General features: G+C 44.5%; 1 long non-coding RNA gene across 2 annotated transcripts in view; it reads right to left on the bottom strand.

Annotated features, from left to right (window-relative positions):
• The window catches only part of LOC131406139 (uncharacterized), a 75,319-nt gene extending 55,892 nt beyond the window's left edge, over positions 1 to 19,427 (bottom strand). The window contains exons 1-2 of one of the 2 annotated variants that reach the window (XR_009220074.1): positions 19,325 to 19,427; positions 3,162 to 3,281 (exon numbers count right to left, since the gene is read on the bottom strand). This is a non-coding gene — a long non-coding RNA (uncharacterized LOC131406139). Of the gene's footprint in view, positions 1 to 3,161; positions 3,282 to 19,219 lie in introns of both variants that reach the window. The other variant, XR_009220073.1, reaches the window with a different exon arrangement.
• Positions 19,428 to 19,478: the final 51 nt, after the last annotated feature.

The following is a 19,478-nucleotide window of genomic DNA, read 5'->3' on the forward strand; positions in this document are numbered from 1 at the left end:
AACACTCCATCCAACAACAGAATAAACATTTTTTTCAAGTGTACTTGGAACATTCACCAGAATAAGCCATACACTGTGCCATTAAAGAGGCTTAGTAAATATAATAGGATTAAAATCATACAAAGTATGGTTTCTGACAACAATGGATTGAAACCAGAAATCAGTTTTTAAAAATCTGGAAATTTCCAAATAATTGAAAATGAAATACACTTATAAATAACACATGGATCACAGAAGAAATCACAAGGGAAGTTAAAAAAATTTTTTGAACTGAATGAAAATGAAAATATATCAAAGGTTACAGATGAAGCAAAGCAATCTTTAAAAGTAAATTGACTGCATTAAATACCTATATTAGAAAACAAAGATCTCAATTCAATAATCTAAGCTTCCAGCTTCAATAAAAAAGAAAATATGTAAAAAGGGAATTAGACCTACTAGAAGCTTGAGTAAGGAAACCATGAGATCAGAGCAGAAATCAGTGAAATAAAAAACAGGAAAACAACAGCAATCAATGAAACCAAAAGCTGATTCTTTGAAAATAGCAATAAAATTGATAAACCTCTAACCAGACTGATCAAGAAAAAGATAAGAGAAGTCTAAAATAATAACAAGGAAACATTATGACCAACTTTATACCAACAAATCAATCAACTTAGATGAAACGACAAATGTCCTTAAAGACACAAACTACCAAAGCCCTCTCAGGAAGATGTAAATAATGTGAATAGCATATCTATTAAAGAAATTGAAGTTTTAGATAATACCTTTCCCACAAAGAAAACTCCAGGCCCAGATGGCTTCACTGGTGAATTCTACCAAGGATTTAAGGAAGAAATAATATTGGGCCGGCCCCGTGGCTTAGCGGTTAAGTGTGCGTGCTCCGCTACTGGCGGCCCAGGTTCGGATCCCGGGTGCATACCGAGGCACTGCTTCTCCGGCCATGCTGAGGCCGTGTCCCACATACAGCAACTAGAAGGATGTGCAACTATGACGTACAACTATCTACTGGGGCTTTGGGGGAGAGAAAAAAAAAGGAGGAGGATTGGCAATAGATGTTAGCTCAGAGCCGGTCTTCCTCAGCAAAAAGAGGAGGATTAGCATGGATGTTAGCTCAGGGCTGATCTTCCTCAAAAAAAAAAGAAATAATATTAATTTTACACAGATTCTTCCACAAAATAGAAGAGAAGTGGCCATATCCCAAATCACCTATGAGACCATAATTACTCGATTCTAAAACCAGAAAAAGACAAGAAAAGAAAACTACAAACCAATTCCTTCAGCAAATTGAATCTAGCAATATAAAAAGAGTAATACATCATGACCAAGTGGGTTGATTTAATATTGCAATATCAACCAATATAATTCACTATATTAACAGATAAAGGAAAATCATATGATCATCTCATAGATGCAAAGTATTTGATACAGTTTGATCTCCACTCATGACTTAAAAAATAACTCTAGCAATAGAAGGGAACTTCCTCAATCTAATAAATAACATTGATGAAAAACCTACAGCAATCATACCTAATGGTGGAAAATTGAACGTTTTCCCCATAAGATCAAGAACAAAGTGAGCATTTCTATTCACATTTCTATTCAACATTTTACTGGAGGTCCTAGACAGTGCAATAAGGCAAGAAAACTAAATAAAGAGCATACTGATTGAGAAGGAAGAAGTAAAACTGCGTTTATTTACAGATGACATGATAGTGCACATAGAAAAATCTAACAAATCTATATAAAAGCCACTAGAAATAATGTGTGAGTTTAGCAAATCTGCAGAATATAAGGTAAATAAAGATCTATTGTCTTTCTATATTCTAGCAACAAACAATTGGAAATTTAAATTTTAAAAAACCATACCATTTATAATAGAATAAAAACACGAGTTTCTTAGGGATAAATTTAGTAAAATATGCAATATCTGTTCACTGAAAGCTACCAAATATTGTTGAGCAAAATTAAAGAAGATGTAAAAAATGCAGAGAGATACCATGTTTCTGGATTGGAAGACTCAATATTGTTAAGATGTTAATTCTCCTCCAAATCGATATTTTAAACAATCTCATTCAAAATCCTAGAGATTATGTAGACATTGACAAGTTCGTTCTAAAATTTATATAGATTTTAAATTCTATATAATTTAAAGGACCTAGAATAGCCAAAACAATTTTGAAAAAGAAAAATAATGTTTGAAGACTTACAACGCTTGAGACATATCAAGACTTACTATAAAACTACAGTAATCAAAAAATGCAGAACTACTGTAAATCTAGATATGTGGACCTGAAGAGAAAGTCCAAAAATAAACACTGACAAGAGAGCAAAGGCAATTCAATGAGAAAAGATAGTCTTCTCAACAAACGGTGCTGGAACAACTGTATATCCACATGCAAAAAAATAAATCTAGACACAGACATTATACTTTCCACAAAAATTAATTCAAAAGGAATCATAGACCTAAATGTAGAATGCAAAACTATAAAACCTTCTAGAAGATAACATAGGAGAAAATCTAGGTGACCTTCAATATAATGGATGTCTTTTTTTAGATACACCACCACAAGCATGATCCATAAAAGAAATAATTGGTAAATTTGACTTTAAAATTAAAAACTTCTGCTCTGTGAAAGATGCTTTAAGAGAATAATGGTTAAAAACTAGATACAACTCAAATGTTCATCAACAGGAGAATGGATAACAAATTGTAGTATATCTGTACAATGAAATATTACTCAGCAATAAAAAGGAATGAACTATGGATACATGGAACAACACAGATGAACCTCAAAGCATTACACTAAGTAAAAGAAGCCAGACACAAAAGACCCCGTGTTTTCTGATTTCATTCATATGAAATTCTAAAAAGGTAAAGCGAAAGTAACAGAAAGCAGATCAATGGTAGCCAAGGGTTGAGGGTGGGGAGAGAGGATTGACTATAAAGAAGAACAAGGAAACTTTCTGGGTGCTGAAAATGTTCTATGTATTGATTGATTGATATATTTGTCAAAGCTCACTGAACTGTACACTTAAAATGGGTGAGTTTTATGATAATTATACCTTAACAAAGCTGATTATTTTAAAATACATCTGCAAATGGTATCTCCCCACCACTACCGCCATTTAATAGGTAATGCTCAGTTGCCATTGCTTACAATGTCCAGGATTTCATCTGAAGTTTTGATGCTATATGCAGTAAGTGGTAGAAGCCAGTTTTCATTCAGCCAGCCAGCCAATGCAGAGGACCTACTGTATGTCAGCCACAATTTTAGGTTCTGAAAAATGAGAATATGAATAAAATACAGTTTTATCTTTAGAAATCTTACAATCTAAAAATAAAACTATCATGTTTAACATTTATGGTATGCATATTTTATACTAAGCACTATTTGTATATATTAACTTAATTCTTTCAACAACCCTGTGGTGTGGATGGCATTATTAATTCCATTTCACAAAATGGAAATTGAAAAACAGAGAGGCCAAGTAAATTGTCCAGCTAGTAAATAGAAAAGCTGGGATTTGAACCCAAGGAGACTGATATTATAGCTATGCTGCCCAATATAGTAATCACTAGCCACATGTGGCTCCTGAGCACTTGAAATGTGGTTAGTCTGAATTGAAATATGTTGTAAGTGTAAAATACACCCCATATTTCAAAGACTTAGTATGAAACAAGAATGTAAAATATCACATTAGTAATTTTTAATATTGATTGTATGTAGAAATGATAATATTTTAGATAGATTGGATTAAAATAAAATATATTATTGAATTAAGTTTACTTGTTTCCTTTTACTTTTTAAAATGTGGTTACGAGAAACTACATTCAAAATTACATACGTGGCTTACATTATGTTTATACTGGACAACACTGCTTTAGATTCTGAGAATTTAACTATTGCATTCTACTGCTTTGATGACAGACAGACTTAAGAGCAATTATGAGATGATGCATGGGTGGTGAAATAGAGGTATGGACAAAGTATTATGGAAGTATAAGAAGAAAACCATCAATTCTGACCAAGGATAAAGAACCTAGAAAAGATGTTCCAGAGGAGGATTGTGAACTGGGCACATCTAACAAGGAACAGATCAGTCCAGTCAACATGTCTCACATTTGTATAACATTTTGCATTTCATAAAGTGGTTTCATATAAAGGAACGCATTTCCTGAACACATGCATGTGCGCGCACACACAAACAGCGAGATAGGCAGGGCAGATATTATGGGCCCTGTTTTACAAGCAGAATCTGAGTCTGAGAGATGAAGTCCCTTCCCCAAGTTTACTGTGCGAGTAAGCAGCAGAGCTGGGAGATGAAGCCAGGTCTTTTGAGTCCAAGAGCAGGGAATCATCTACCACGTCATGGTTACTTTGAGGTGACCCGAAAACAATTTCAAAGATAAAGAGCAAAATTATATGTGAGACAGAGTGGAGGCACTGGTATACTAGAGCCAGCTTTTACCAGTTCACAAAAGCCCGTTGTGCTCATCTCTTCCCAGTTGATGGGAAGTCATGGCTTGAAATCAGCCATGGTGGGAGTATTTACACTACAGAAATCGGCAAATACTACAAATGAAGGCTTTTCCCCACCAAGAGCCAGCTTCCTTTCACACCACTGAATGGACAGTAGGGAGTATAGTGGTCATTGGCTATAGTGGGATGACCTGTGGAAGCCCTAGCTCAGTCACTGGCTGTGTGAGCTTAGGCAAATCACATAACCTTTCTGGGTCTCAGCATTCTTAACTAAGAACAGGAACACTTCAATTTCAACTATAAAATAGAAGTCAAATCTCAAACTCTGGCAGCAGAGTGCCTTGAGCTCCCATCCTACCTACTGTCTGTGGAACCTCAAGGTTTCCTAAGCTCACTCCCAACCTTTGTTTCCTTATCTCTAAAAGATGATAGCAGAGGGGTGGCCCCGTGGCTTGGCGGTTAAGTGTGCGCGCTCCGCTATTGGCGGCCCGGGTTCGGATCCCAGGCGCGCACCGACACACCGCTTCTCCGGCCATGCTGAGGCCGCGTCCCACATACAGCAACTAGAAGGATGTGCAGCTATGACATACAACTATCTACTGGGACTTTGGGGGGTAAAATAAATAGATAAAATTATATAAAAAAAAAAAGATGATAGCAGAGCCTACCCCAAAGGCTTTTGTTTATCAGAGTTTATTTATAGCTATTTACTGCATTCAAAATTAAAACTGGGAAAATTTTTAAATATTTATTTGTTAATTCACTTAAAAAATAATAAATCCATTACGTGTTAACATAAATAACATATTTTTATAAAAATATCTTTTTCAGGGCTGGCACAGTGGCGAAGCGCTTAAGTTGGCGTGCTCTGCTTCAGAGGCCCGGGGTTGGCAGGTTCAGATCCCTGGTGCGGACCAACGCACCACTTGTCAAGCCATGCTGTGGCAGCATCCCATATAAACTACAGGAAGATGGGCACGGATGTTAGCCCAGGGCCGATCTTCCTCAGCAAAAAGAGGAGGATTGGCAACGGATGTTAGCTCAGGGCTAATCTTCCTCACACAAAAAAAAGAAAATCTATTTTCTACAACAAAAAAATTAATGAGAACGGTACCATTGTTTCACATTTTTGTTAACCTGTTTAACGTCTGGCTTAATAGAAAACAATTAGATTCTCATGTTTCTGTATTCAATCTGTCCCAAAAATCACGGCATGATGCTTCCGAAAAACGCCACTGTACACTAGTGAAAGAATAAGAGTGGAAAAGGTAAATAATGTCTTATCATGAAGATCATGTGAACCTCATGGAACCCATATAAGGCTCTCAGAGAACTCCAGGGTCCCAGAACTACACTTTCAGAATTGCTGGCCTAATACGTAGCACTCAATGGCTGTTGGCCATTTTTATTCATAGATTCCATTCCCCTATGGGTTATTGTGAGGGTCAAATGAGAGAACGTATTTTTTAAAATACTTTGAAATTATGAAGAGCTTACAGCATGAAAAAAACTCCAATCTGAGAAGCTGGTGCCTATTCTTGGGTATGTATTTTCTTTCACCAATTGAAATTTAAACTGAAATGAATTTATCAGAGCCCTGCTTTGCTATTTAATGACCTAGAACTGAATTAGTCCTCAGAAACGCTTATAGAATGAAGGAAGGATGAAAGAAAGGGAGGGAGAGGGGGAAGCTGTTCGACTTCTAAGATTTCTTAAAGGCTTAGGGATATGCTGATGGAGACATTACTTTAGCTCCTCATCCTAAGACTGGCAAAGCTCTGGGAGCCCTGATAAGCATCCCCACAAGTGTGCAATCAGCAAGGCAATAGATAGTGCCCACCAGCAACATACAGCGCCCACCAACGTACAGTGAGGAGAAACAGAAGGAATAGGCAAGGTTTTCAGGACGAAAGCTGCTCTGGGTCTCACGACAATAGGAAAAGTATATTAGTCGTGACCCCTTCAGAACTTAGCTCAAAAAGGCTCAAGGCAAAGGAAAAAGTATCGATTCACAAAAAGTCCGGGGATCACAGAAGAGAAAGGATCCATCTCTTCTTCTTTTCCTTCTCCTTCTTCTTCTTTTCCTCCTCCTCCTCTGCTGCCTCCTCCTCTTCTTCCTCCTCCATTTTCTTTTTCCTCCCCACGACTCACTCTCTGCTTCCATCCTTCCATGCCACTCTGCTTTTGCTTTAGTCTCAGAAGCTCCTGGAGACGGTTCTTAACTGCAAGAAGTCCCAAGAGAAAGCCCTTTCCGGCCGCGCGAAGAAAGTCCTGGTTCGCATCTTATTTGCCTGACTTGTGTTTCTGTATCCAGACTTACAGGAGGACAACAGGAGTGAATTCACTTGAGTTGTTAGTAATCCAAAACTATTTCTAACTGCCTTAGGCTCATTGCTTTGAATTTCATTGGGCATGATAGTACAATACGAAGAACATCCACTTATAGACTGCCAAAACTCAATCCATTCAAGGCATCTATCCAAGGCAATGATCAGTATGCCTGCAGCACTAATCTGCACAAACATGATTAGCAAAGTTTATTAGAAAGGTGTTCGCCTGGTTACCCTCTGGCCTAGCAGGACAAAGGCCAAAAAAATACTTTGCATATATGTCACACTGTGCTTTGAAAGAAAGACATATTTCCTGTTCCATTAAAATTTATTATGTTGGACAATCATAAGATGTTTACTCGAGTCTGGCCTCTGCAATTTATGAGAGCCACAGGGAATAGAAATGCTCTCTTACAAACTGTAGTATCACAATGGCATTTAATAGCCTTATTTGACAACATCAGTTTGGGTTTATCACATCTGGTTCATTTTAAAAATTATTTTGCATTAAGTGAGTTTCACATTTTAAAGAGAGAATGAAGGGAGGGGGAAGAATAATCTTTTAATGAGAGGAATTTAAAACTCAGTGAATTAGGAGAAAAATGTTTCTAATCCAGTGCTATAAATTTGGCAAAAAAAAACTTTTTAAAAAGCAGACCAGCTGCAAAGCAATAAAGTGTATCTATTTCTGATACACACCACTGCCAGCTGCTGCTTCAAGGGGCTGGCAAAACTAGCCCTTGTACATAAGTCCACTTCTTTTATTCCTAGAAACATACCGCCTTTTTCGAACTTGGATGGTGATTTTATAAAGAGTGCTGTTTTATTTACTCTCAATTAATCATGCTCGACTGTAAACAAAGTGTCTGTTTTAGTTCTGCTGACAATTATCCACTTGTCGACATCTCCCTCAAGTGCCTTCAGCATCTGGCTACCGCAGGAAACCTCTACATCAAAATGAGTACTTGTCTCAGTAACCTCAGGAATTCATAGGTTTCTTTAAGCCCATCAGGAGTTAGGACTATATTCTAACAAATGTCACCTAGGCACCTTGATGAAGATGTATATAATCAGACGATAAAGGGTTTCTCAGGATTTCCTTTCATTCTCTGTGTTTGCGTTGGCAAAAAGAAAATGATTACAACTTGGGAATCTTGGGGCAGAGGTGGGGCATGGGTCTGTGACTTCAGATACTTTTACAAACCACCCACCAGGCACATGTTGACAGCTCCAGAAGCTACGGAGAAATCTGTCCCTCCATTAGTAACGTTCCACTAGATCAACAGAACCAAACTGTGTTGTAATTGGTGGTAATTTATGTGAGGAATGCATATAAAGAGTTTTGTTGCGGTTTCACTAGGGTTTGGAAGTGGCATGACTTGATCCACTGCTCAAATAACCCTTTTACTTTGAGACTCCTTTTCCTTTCACTTATAATGTGTAGAGAACTTAGGGGAAAGTTGCTGTCAAGATTATTAATATTTTGCCAACAATAAACTGTTTTAAAGGCAAATGTTACATATGATGGTTTTTGAGGGAGAATTACTAGTGTGTTCCCTGAAGCTCCTCTTAGGGAAGGGCGACCCAGAAAACTAAACTGAACACCCATGCTGTGTCCTCTCTGTTCTTTCATCCATGAGAAAGGAGAGAAATCATTTATGCCATAGAGGGGGGAGGAAGCTAGGGGCTCCGACGAACCAGTCCTCTAGGAGAATGTTTGGGTTATTTACCTAGATTTCACATCCCAGAGATTAATTTACAGCCACTTCAAAACGGACGAGATTCAAATCACTTAGCATCACTCCCTCAAATCTGGATTCGTGAGTAAGGAGTGATGGTGTGCCCGAGAGGATGTAGACCACCAAGAGAAACCAGGCGTCCTGCACAGCCAGGCCAGAGTCCAGATCGATGGAAAGTGGCCCAGAGCCGACGTCAAACCCAGAAAAATTAATGTCTTCAGCGAGGGAAACTGAGGACCAGCCGGCGGGACCTTTTCAGCGACGGCCCCGGATCGCTACAGAACCAGGTGGATTGGGGGGGCACTTAGGGGGAGGGGAAACTAGTAAAGGGGTCTGCTTCGCTCTTTTCTGACAAAAGCTGATCAATCTAACCTCACGTAATTGATTTTAATGAGTGGGGAAGTTTTCTTCGCATTAACGATTGCCCCGGGTCATCAGCCTGCGCGGGCGGCGATTCCCGGTGCAGATCTCGGTCTCTCCTCGCGGGCCAGTCAGCCTCAACCCGGGCGCCCGCCGCGCCGCCTAGCTTTTGGGCCCTAAAGGGCAGAGAGGTCGGAGAACCGGGATCCTGGCCGGACCGCTGCCCCGTTTCACCTGGTAATTTATGCAAAATTAATTGAGATATCTTTTATACTTGATGTGTTGCAAAATTAATGCCTAATTTATGTAATTAGTCAATTAACTCTAATTCCAGCATATGTTCCCAATGCCCAGAAGGTGTTCTGTTTCCCAGGTACTTATTTTGATGTCACGAAATGCAACTAATTAATTTTACATGCATATTAATTTGGGATCTCTTTAGCAGTTCCCTTTGTGCAAGTAATTTTAATATTTGTCTTTCTAACCTTTTGGGGTAGGATGGGGGGAGGTACAGGTGGGCGTGAGCGGCACTTGGGCGCGAACCCGGCTGAAGCCCGAGGGGTGACCCCGGTCGAGGGCAGAGTGTTCCGACAAAGGCCTCAAGTGGCCTAGGGCGTGGGCGCTGCTCTCAGCAGGCCTTTAGGGGGCGTCGCGGATGCTGACCCCACGAAATGCATTTTGCTCACGCCTTTGGGAAACAGCGAGCATTGGGGCCTGGAGGCAGAGGGGCCTGGGCGCGCTGACCGAAGTCCCTAGGGCTCTTCCCGGGTCCCTGAACAAATCGCTCCGGACCGAGTCACCCGCACTCCCGGGGGCGAACGAAAAGCTTTCATTTTTTTTGCGTGCTGAAGGACGACTCAGATTTCCAGGCCAGTCCCGGAAGGCAAAAAGCAAATAGGCTGCTGTGTGGTCGCGGCCCTTCCTCCTAGACATCCCGCTGCTCCCCGAGTGTGGGGAGCCGGAGTGCGTGCGCTCCCCAAAGTTGAGAGTGGAGGGAGAGGAGAACCGCGCCTCCATCTCCGGCTGTGCAAGCCGCCATCTGTCCTCTTCTGGCCGGGAGCGAAGATCAAGCAGGGCGAAAGTTTACTTTCCAAGTTATTGGGTGGCACGTTAAAACTTTTATCCTTTTTGGACAAATTAATGAGCAATTTAATTAATAAAATCAGAGAGTAGTGTAAGTGCTATGATAATGAAGTTAAATGAGTGCACAGTAAAATATTCACTAATCCAGCGCATTGCCAAATACCCCCTTAATTCTGTTTAACACTAAAAGGGTTTTGAGCACCATAATGAGATTCCTCTGTCTGCTAATTAATTGACATGCTCCTGAATATTCATAGGAGCTAGCACCAATACGTTCCTAATTGCGCCGTGGAATAGATCTCAGAGGAAAGTAAATCGCCATAGACTTAATTAAAATAATGTATTCCAGATCCAGGACGGGAAAAGATGAGACATTTGCCTTCGAGCGCGCTAAGAAAGTGGCACCTGGTTGGTGGAAGGGAGAGATATCAAATGTCGGCGCCCAGCCTGAAATAAGCGGCGAGGGACACGCAGGGAGGGCTTCTGAAAACAGCAGCTACCCCGCGGCTCGGCAGGCCGTGGGTCCCGGGGGCGTCCGTGTTCCTGCTGCCCTCCGCGAGGTTGCCTACCGGGGGAAGCGGCCGATCCGGCGGAGTGTAAGACTCCGACCCGGGGCCAGAGCGTCTCTTTCCTCCCTGCGGTCCCCCAGGCGGGTCCGAAATGCTGTCTACAGAGGCGCGTGGGGAAAAGTCTTTACTTGGGAAATTCCGAGGGAAACTTTTCCCAGAGGTTGTCGAAGCCACAGCAGCCCAACTCTCCCAACCCAAGTGGCGAGCTGAGAGAAGTCGCTGGCACTTCTCTTTGGGGGCAGGGCGATAGCTCGGGGGACAATACGCGGATCCTGTGGACGCTGTCCTCTCCCGGGTCCAGGATGCGCCGCCATCCCCCAACCGCGCCAAGTTCCTGGGCGCTTCTCCCTTTCTTGGCGAGTCCAGTGCCCGGGGTCCTCCCAGCCGAGCTTTCCTCGGCGGGTAGGAGGGACAGCCTGGCTGCGGACCCTACACCTGGACTCGATGGCAGAGCCCTGTTCACCAGAGCCACGCAAGTGAAATAAACTCTCTTCCTTGGAAAGACGAGATTCCCCCCACCCTCTTTCTTTTTGGGGAAAAAAAAAATCACCACAGGTTAGAAACTAAAAAGAGTTTATTTGACGACATACAAATGCATATTTATTATACACATGTAGGCATTAACAATGTAAATTACACCGCCAGCAGTTGCTAGTTGTTTATTCATTAGATCTTTAGAAAATCTACATTGCCTCCAGACAGCGCGATGATAATGTGAAATACACAAGCAGTTTACATAACCAACTTCCACGCGGAGCTCCGCGCTCCGCGACTCGAGTCATCAACAGGTCGCAGAGATCCGGACGCGAGAACCTAAGTTGCTAATAATTACCAAAGATCTGTGGAACCTACGAGTCCCGCCGCTCCCTCTGTCCTTTTGGAAAGGGGTAAAAGACATGGAAAAAGGGAAGGATCTGACTCACTCTATTCACTCTATACGGTTCATCTAATTTACTCTGTGTGTAGTTTTTTTTCTTTTCAATTAAAGAAAAATAGGTGAAAAGAGGATGAACGAACGGAACGGAAACATCAATAGCCTTCCCAAACTCCGGGCATTCAGGAGAGCCAGTTAAAGACTATGAACCCAAACTGCTCTGGGGAGGGGGGCGGTGAAACGAGAGGTGAGAGGTTGTCTTTACTGCCGGCGCGGGAAGAAAAGGCAGCCTACCTTAGTTAAGGGAAGCCATCGGCTCCACCAATCAAATCGCTATGGCCACCACAAACAAATGGTTATCACTCCAAAGAAACTCACCGGCTGAATCGGAATTATTTTTTGGAATTATTAAATGTTCCGTGGTTCTGGATTTATCCAAAAGATGGAGAGAGGGAGGCACTTTAAGGGAAAAATGGCAGTGCAGATTTAATATTTATTTTAAATATATAAGTATTTATATATAAACATATATCTCCAAAATTCTTCCTTAATAAAAATATTAAATAAAATAAATGAGGGGGAGGTGAGGGGTTGCTTACTAGGGCCGCTGTTGGTGCGGGGGGCAGGGGGCGGTGAACAATGTCAGTCACAATTTTAAGTGCCCAAGTCTCCTAAACACTGCACGGATGCCATGAACTTCGAGTTAACGATTTATCCCTCTCTCTGGAGCCACCCACTTATCATGGCCTACCACTATGCCGCAGAGGTATGCGGGTGATGGGGTTGGGGTGGAAATGTTTAAGTTTTCTGTTTTCTTCCTCCCTCCCTTCCTTCCTTCATTTCATTTGGTTGGGCCGGCTGGGGACCCAAGGAAATGCATTGCCGATCCAGGACATTCTGCATTGCTGGGAAGGCGACTAGTTTCTGGACCTAAAATCTGGTGTCTGTTCCGCTGCGGAAATTGAAACCAGAGTCTGAGAAAGAAAGGATAGGGGTAGAGCGGGAGAGGAAAGGGGGAAGCAGAGAGAGGTTGAGGAACACAGAAGACGGTGGATCTATTGTTGAGGCGCAGATAAGCCTTCGGGGCAACCTGGTTTCCCCCTACAGCCTGTCAGTACACAGCGACCCACCAGGAGTGAGCAAATTGAGCGTCCGCAGCAGGGGCGGTGCTGAGGACGAGGGCACCCCGCGAGGGGTCGACACCCCTCACCCGGACCCGCGAAGCGAAACCCTCGTCCCAGGTGAGCCGGGCCTGAGCGGAAGGACCCGGCCGCCCAGGGGCGGCGAGCGCTGGACGGCGCTGCAGGCCCCGCCAAGCCCCGCCTCCTGGCCGTTCTTAGCTGGGGGAGGCCAGTAAGGATCAGCCGCCTGCTTTCTTTTCTTTCTTTCTTTTCCAAACCCCGCTTTGTGGGTGGCAGCTCAGCGGGGGACGCATGGAGACAAAAAACAAAAAGCCCAAACAGAGAGGGAGAGAGGGAGAGAGGGAGGGAGAGAGGGAGAGAGAGGGAAAGAAAAAGAGAAATCAAATGGTTTTAACCTTCCCAGGAACACAGCGAGTTATTGTATCTAAAGGCTGTTGTGGTCTTCAGCGAAACCTGCTTCTGCCATTAAGAAAACACATATACTGCACACGTCCACCGGGTTAAGCTCTCCTCCTCGTCAGCCTGAACAAAGCAGAGCGCGGAGTTTTAAGGCTGAAGACCTACAGGTTATCCGGTTTCAAAACAAATTAAAGCGGGAGAATGCACCAACAAATATTATGGATGCAAAATATTTTTCATTGCAGATATCTGCAGTTCCCCTAGAATCGATTATTTTTCAAATTTGTGAGCAAAGTACATTTAGCCTACTGTCCAGGATTGACCTTAATATTCTATTGCAATCAATATCTTATTTTTTCCAAATAACACATTCAAAGCAGGTTAAAAGTTTTCCCACTTATTGGAAGCTTTGAAACACTTTATAAAGGGAAAACTCGCCTTCCTGTTTCTGCTTTCCCAAAATCCTCCAAAAATTAACATTTTAAGAGTGGGTGCCTAGCCACAGATACTTATATTTTTCCTTAAAATCTGAGCAAACAAGTAATTCTTGACAAAGAAAATTAATATGAAAAGTATAGGGTGATTTTCTCCCCCTCTCCCCTTAAAAAAAGACCCTTTGCTCCACCCGGCTATTAAACAAAACACAATACCTTTTTCTGGGTGGTACTGCACAGAAGTTGATTCAGTTTTGACAATGTTGTTTAGCTATCATTTGCTATTTTGAATGAATGGGAGCAATCCCCCCTTTTACAACATTTGTTTCCTATTATGGAGAGGTGCAGCAGTTGAGGGCAGACATGTGAAAGTGGCTGTTTGATTCTCTTTTTCATCCCCCTGACCCTGCTTTTGTCCCTCCTCACCCTGGGAATGTCACGCCTCGCTACTTCACTTTGAGATGCTCGAGAAAGTGGCTTTGTTATTCCCTTTTAGACATACACGAAATTGTTCTCATTCCCTCCGCTGTAAAAGATACTTCACATCAGGACTCGGTTCACAAGTGCAATGCAATTTGGCTTAGTCCAACCTTTGTTCTGCTTGTACAAATGAGCGAACAGTGCACACATTATACAGTTGATCTACTGCTGTCTTAACCCCAGAGTTAGGGGCTGGGAGAAAAGCAAGTTAATCCCTTCAATACCAAGGTGGCTTTAGCAATATTTCCTCCAATAATAATAACAGATTTGAATTGCTTCTTCTATTTCACATAGGGCAGAGCAAAACTTATGGGGAGGGTTTAGCAACAACAACAAAAATCCTCCCACCAACCTTTTGCAAATAACTTTTTAGACAAACACATTTGTAGGTTCGGTAATGCCCAATTGAAAGCTATGCAATTGTTAGTGCAAAGGAGGGATTGGATTTGGAAACTAAGGCTTTAAAGTCTTGAAATCTCAAAGCAAACCACAGCAAGCAAAGACCAAATGGTATTTAGCAAACTGATTCCAAAGAGAGGGCATTATGGTGAGCAGGGCAAGAGCTGATTTCACAGACATTGAAATTCCCTGCTCACTACGGGTGGGGGGCGGCACTTCTTGGGGATGGAGGTCAAGCAGACCGGCACCTGATGCTGGCTACTGTTTGTCTTGTGCTTGTGGTGGAGGGAAAACGGAGCCTTCCATACTCTCCAAATTGCAGCAGCTGCTTGGGAAATACTTCTAAAATGTGTGTGTGTGTGGCGGGGTGTTGCCACTCCTTTTCTCCCAACCCCAAGGCAAACACAGATTTAACTTCAGTTGCCCCAGCCACAGCCAGAGGCCTTACCCACTGCCAGGCAACAGGAACCAAGGAGGGGACACCTCAGAATTTGAGTCCCCCCCCTCCCAGTTTGGATGGGAGTGAAGACTGAGAAGCAGGTTGAGACTCTTGCCTTTCTTAGAACCCAGCCAGATTGGACAGGGACGGGAGAACTGGCTTCAGGCGATATACTCCTCTTTGAAAGTTTCTTTTCAACCTCCCTGTTGTGAGTTAAGGTCCAAAGCCCATGTAACCCAGTCACCAACCAAAGAAATACATGGCTCCAAAGTTCCGTGGCAGACATTCTTTTCTACCAGTCGGAAAAAGCCCGGACTCCTTCTGATGCCCGGCTCGGGGGTGGGTTGGAGTGGGGGGCGTTGGCGAAGGGGGGAGGAAAAGGCTCTGTGTCCTTTCACTGCCGCTTGGCCGTTGGCACCAGAGCGCAAAATGTGTCTCCTCCCCCGCCTCTCTTCCTTGGGCAATTTGATTTCCCGCCAGACTCGGTGGAAGTGGCCAGGGGTGCAGGCTCAAACTTCTGGGGCGGTCTTGGGAAAGTCATGGCTGACAGGTTTCCCCTGACGCGGTGCCCACTGGGTGAGGGTCCCTGGGGGGCCTATGAACCCGGAAGACTGTGCCCTCTGGTTGCCCCAGGTCGGGAGAACTCACTGAGCGGGTTCCCTCTGGTCCCCAGATCCAGAATGTTAGAGCTAGGCTGTGCCATGCGGGGATGCTGGCGGTGGAGGCGCACAGATTCCGAGCACAAACAGCATCCAGGACACTCAGGACGACAATTTTTTTTAATTGACCGCTGACAGGCTGAGGGAGTTTGTTTTAGTGCTGAATACCCCGGGAACAAAATCCTTTTGAAAAGAAAGTTAAATCGTTTCACGCCACCAAAGTGCAGATTTGGTGAAGAATGACTGATGGGACAAAGCAGCGCGGTGCGTTAGCGCGGGTTCCCAGAGAGGGCTAAGAATTTGGGCGAGCGCAGGGGGCGGCCTGGAAAGGTGGGGTGGGCCCCAGGAGGCCCTAAAACCTAACATCGACATGCGCCAGCCCGCGACCTTCCTTTCCCCACCCCCCACCCCGGCCCCAGCTCTTTCACTGCCGATTTGGAGAAGATGGAAAAAGTGGAGGGGAGAGGGGAAAAAAAGCGAAGTGAAGTGAGGGGCAAGGGTCCAGGACGGGGGGGGGGGGGAGAGAAAGATGAGAGGGAGCGAGAGACTCAGACTGGGGGCGGGAGACACTCGAGGAGAGGGAGGAAACGCCTCGGAGGGAGAAAGGAGGAGAAGAAGGCAAAGGAAGGCTTAGCCGAAACGCTCCAGGCAGGAGTTCACTTTCCAAGTCGGGAAGGCGGGTATTGTTTTTGGCGCCTAGGAAACCTTCGGAAGTTGCCGGGTACTTTCCCTCCACCTCCCGTTGGTGTTTGGTAAATATTAACAAACCAGGGCGCGTTACTTTCTGGAGTGTGGATGAAGGGGTTGGCTGGGCTTGGGACGGTTTTCCTCTCCTGGAGCCCCCGCCCCCAATCCCCAGCTCCACCGTTCACGCACACACACACACCTGCTTGACAACAGAAGGAATCAAAATCAATATTGTATTTGTCACCCCTCTGTCTCCTTTTTACTCCCTCAGCAGCCCGGGTGCCACTGAAGCGAATTGTGGATTTATGGAGGGAAATTAGCATAAATTATTACGAAATCTGTAGCCGTGTGTGGTCCAGCTTGTGGGAAAAGAGGCTATTGCGAACTCTCCAAGCAGAAAGGTGGTCGGTGGTGGGCTCCGCGGAGGCGATGAATGGCTATTGCACGAAAGAGATTTCCATTTGGTTTGCACATGGGTATAATTGACTTATGTGTATTTTATACAGTTTTCCCGGGTCGGATGTGCCCCCTCCCCAAAGCTTCTGTTTGCTTTGGGTTCCGTACAATAGACTCTGATGCACTTTTCAAGATTTCTGGAAAGTGCTACCTCCCTCCTCCTCTTCATAATACCGGTCTTAAAACGCTATAAATAGCATGCAAATCCCACCCCTTTCTCTGGGCTTTGTAGATCCTCAGTAGAAAACAAGATACAATTTTGTATCAAAGTACACTTTTTAAATGTGTATCCTTACCCCACCCAAGACAAACTTGTGCTATTAGGTTCGATTTCCTTAATTAACCCTGGGCATGGGCAATGTGCCTCACCTCCCATTCTCACCCTAGCCAAACTCTGAAGATTCCTCAGACACGAATTCCTACTTGTATCCTCGCATGTCCAACTTGGTGGTGACAACTTTCCCGGGGAGATGGACTGATTTATTCCAACTTGGATTTTTTTTTAACCCAAACGTTTCTACTCTTAGCATTTAGTTAATCTTCTGTTTACTCCGAGCAATGATTTGGACAGCCATACAAAGGCCCTTTGCAAGGCAACAAAATGCCAATTGTTAAAATAAAACATTTCTCTCTCCCCATCCCCCACCCTCAACAGGCACACACACCCGGTAGAAAAGAATCTTCCTGGCTGTCACTGGGGGGAAAGAGATCTTCCATATCCCGAACCCAACCACTCTCAATATTTTATCTACGTATCTATATATGAATATGCACCTATTTACTAAGAGGATCCTAAAAATCCTTAGGGGCTTCGATGCTGGTACCGCTCTTTCCCAGGAGCGCTCCTGCCTCGCCCACAGGAGCACTCTCTGTTTTGTACCTCAGGGGCAGCTGCCTTCTGTAGCAGGAAAGCTGTGGACCAACGCCTCTCTGGGAAACACAAGCCCTCACCACTATTCTTCATCAAGGATCCCTCAGGCTCCCGGGCTCCGCAGCTCCTCGCATTCCAGGACCCTCGAGCCGAACTCGGCCGCACCAAGTAACCCCCAAACGCCGCACCTCGTGAGGAGCTGAAGCGCGCAGCTCCGGGAAGCACCGCTGCCTCCCGCCGAAGCTCGGCAGAGGTCCCACCGGGTCCACCTGGTTTCTGTGCGGAGGGTTTATCTGCCCTTCTCGAGCTGCACCCGCAGAGACAGGTCAGCGTCCTCCCCCACCCCTCGCACCCACCTCCTCCTCCTCGTTATTTTTTCCGAATTAAGAAGATGACATTATTCTTTTCTTCAAGCACTTCTGTTAATATTGAAAAACGTGCGCTTGCATCTCAAGCGAGGCAGCCCAGACGCGAGAGCCTTTTCAATATTAATGAAATTGTTTAATCTCCTAAATTCATCGTGTTTAAGTTACGTTTTGGTGAGTTACTGACCACCTCCGAAACTGTGGTTAAAGGAGGGTGTGTGTGTGTGTGTGTGTGTGTGTGTGTGTGTGTGTGTGTGCGTGCGCGCGCTGAAAGATCTTTTTTTATGCTAACCTCAAACAGCTCTACTAATAATGCTCTAACATAGTAAAGGTGTCGAAACTTCACACCCAGAACTCTAACACCACCACCACCACCACCTCCTGGGGGGAAAAAAAAAAGTTCTCACATTTCTAACTGAAGATGATTCAGCGTAGGCTGTAGGTATTTAGTTTTTAACAACGCGGTAAAATAAATTACTTTTAAAAACCATAAAGGTCGGGGAATGTGCAGAAACCAGTGGGAACTCCTAGCGTCTACTTGTAGACGGCAATGCATGCAGGCGAGGTCGACTCACTATTTATTTCATAGCAATTTGATGATGATGACGACGACGATGATGATGACAATAATAATAATAATTCATTGAACCTCTCGATACGATTCCGAACCGAAGGGACCCTGCCGCCCGCACCGGGCAGGGTGACCTGAGGCACATCCTCGCCCTCTCCTCTCCCCACAAAAAGAAACCTCGCTTGTTCTTTGCAAGCCTAGAAGGTACCGCTGTTTTGGTGGGGCCACAGGCAGCTTTTGCTGGGCTCTCCAAACCCTAAGTTCTCACCATGCAAAAAAAAAACGGGGGGGCGGGCAGGGGAGAAAGTTCCGGCTGTAAAATGCAAACTTCCAGGCAACGCCTAACTCCTAAAGTTTCAAACCACCTGGGGAAAGCGAGAGACCCTGAGGCTCATCTGGTGACAAAGTGTGCCAAATAACCTCAGGCCTCCCCAGGTCCGCACACTGTCTGCCCCAACAGCCCCAGAGCCTTCATCCTGTGTCTAATTAAATTCCTGGAGGACTTGAAGAGTGAAGACCGTGCCTATTCATCCAGATACACTATTTTAATTTTTTTTTTAATTCGGCCAATACACTTAGACTCAAAATGGGTTCTTAAACGAGGCTGTCCGATTATATTTTTGTAAGTATTTTCAAAAACCCCATCACTTGAAGATACACGCCCACTGTACAGAGCTAAGGCAGCAGCCTAGGAAGGTCAAACCAAACTTTGACCTGCCTCTTGGAGGACTAGGGGGAAGGGTGTATTTTCATTATAACAACCCATGCAACCATCCCGGGTAACGCCAAGCGCAGGAAAAGGGTCTGCTTCAGGGGAAAGCCATGCCTGAAGTTAGCTAACAATACAAACCCGATACAATGCAAAGGAAACAGAATACCCCAGCCAAGCAATTTCCATGTCAAACATCGTCTGCGCAGCAGCTCCGTCTGTGAACGTGAGTGGTCGCCTGAATCCCCGCTCTGCGGAGGCCGCCTCCTCATACCTTCACACCGCGCAGCCAGGCCGGCGCGTCCCGCTCCCCGCCGGCGGCCGAGGCTCTTCCCCCTCGCCCAGTCTTGAGCTGGAAGTGATTCCTATTGGCCAAGGTGTCCATGTAAATAGGTGTGAAAGAAACCAGAGCTGGCCAGGCTTTCCCG

This window comes from Diceros bicornis, chromosome 5, assembly GCF_020826845.1.
Source record: "Diceros bicornis minor isolate mBicDic1 chromosome 5, mDicBic1.mat.cur, whole genome shotgun sequence".
In the NCBI taxonomy this organism is placed as follows: domain Eukaryota; kingdom Metazoa; phylum Chordata; class Mammalia; order Perissodactyla; family Rhinocerotidae; genus Diceros; species Diceros bicornis.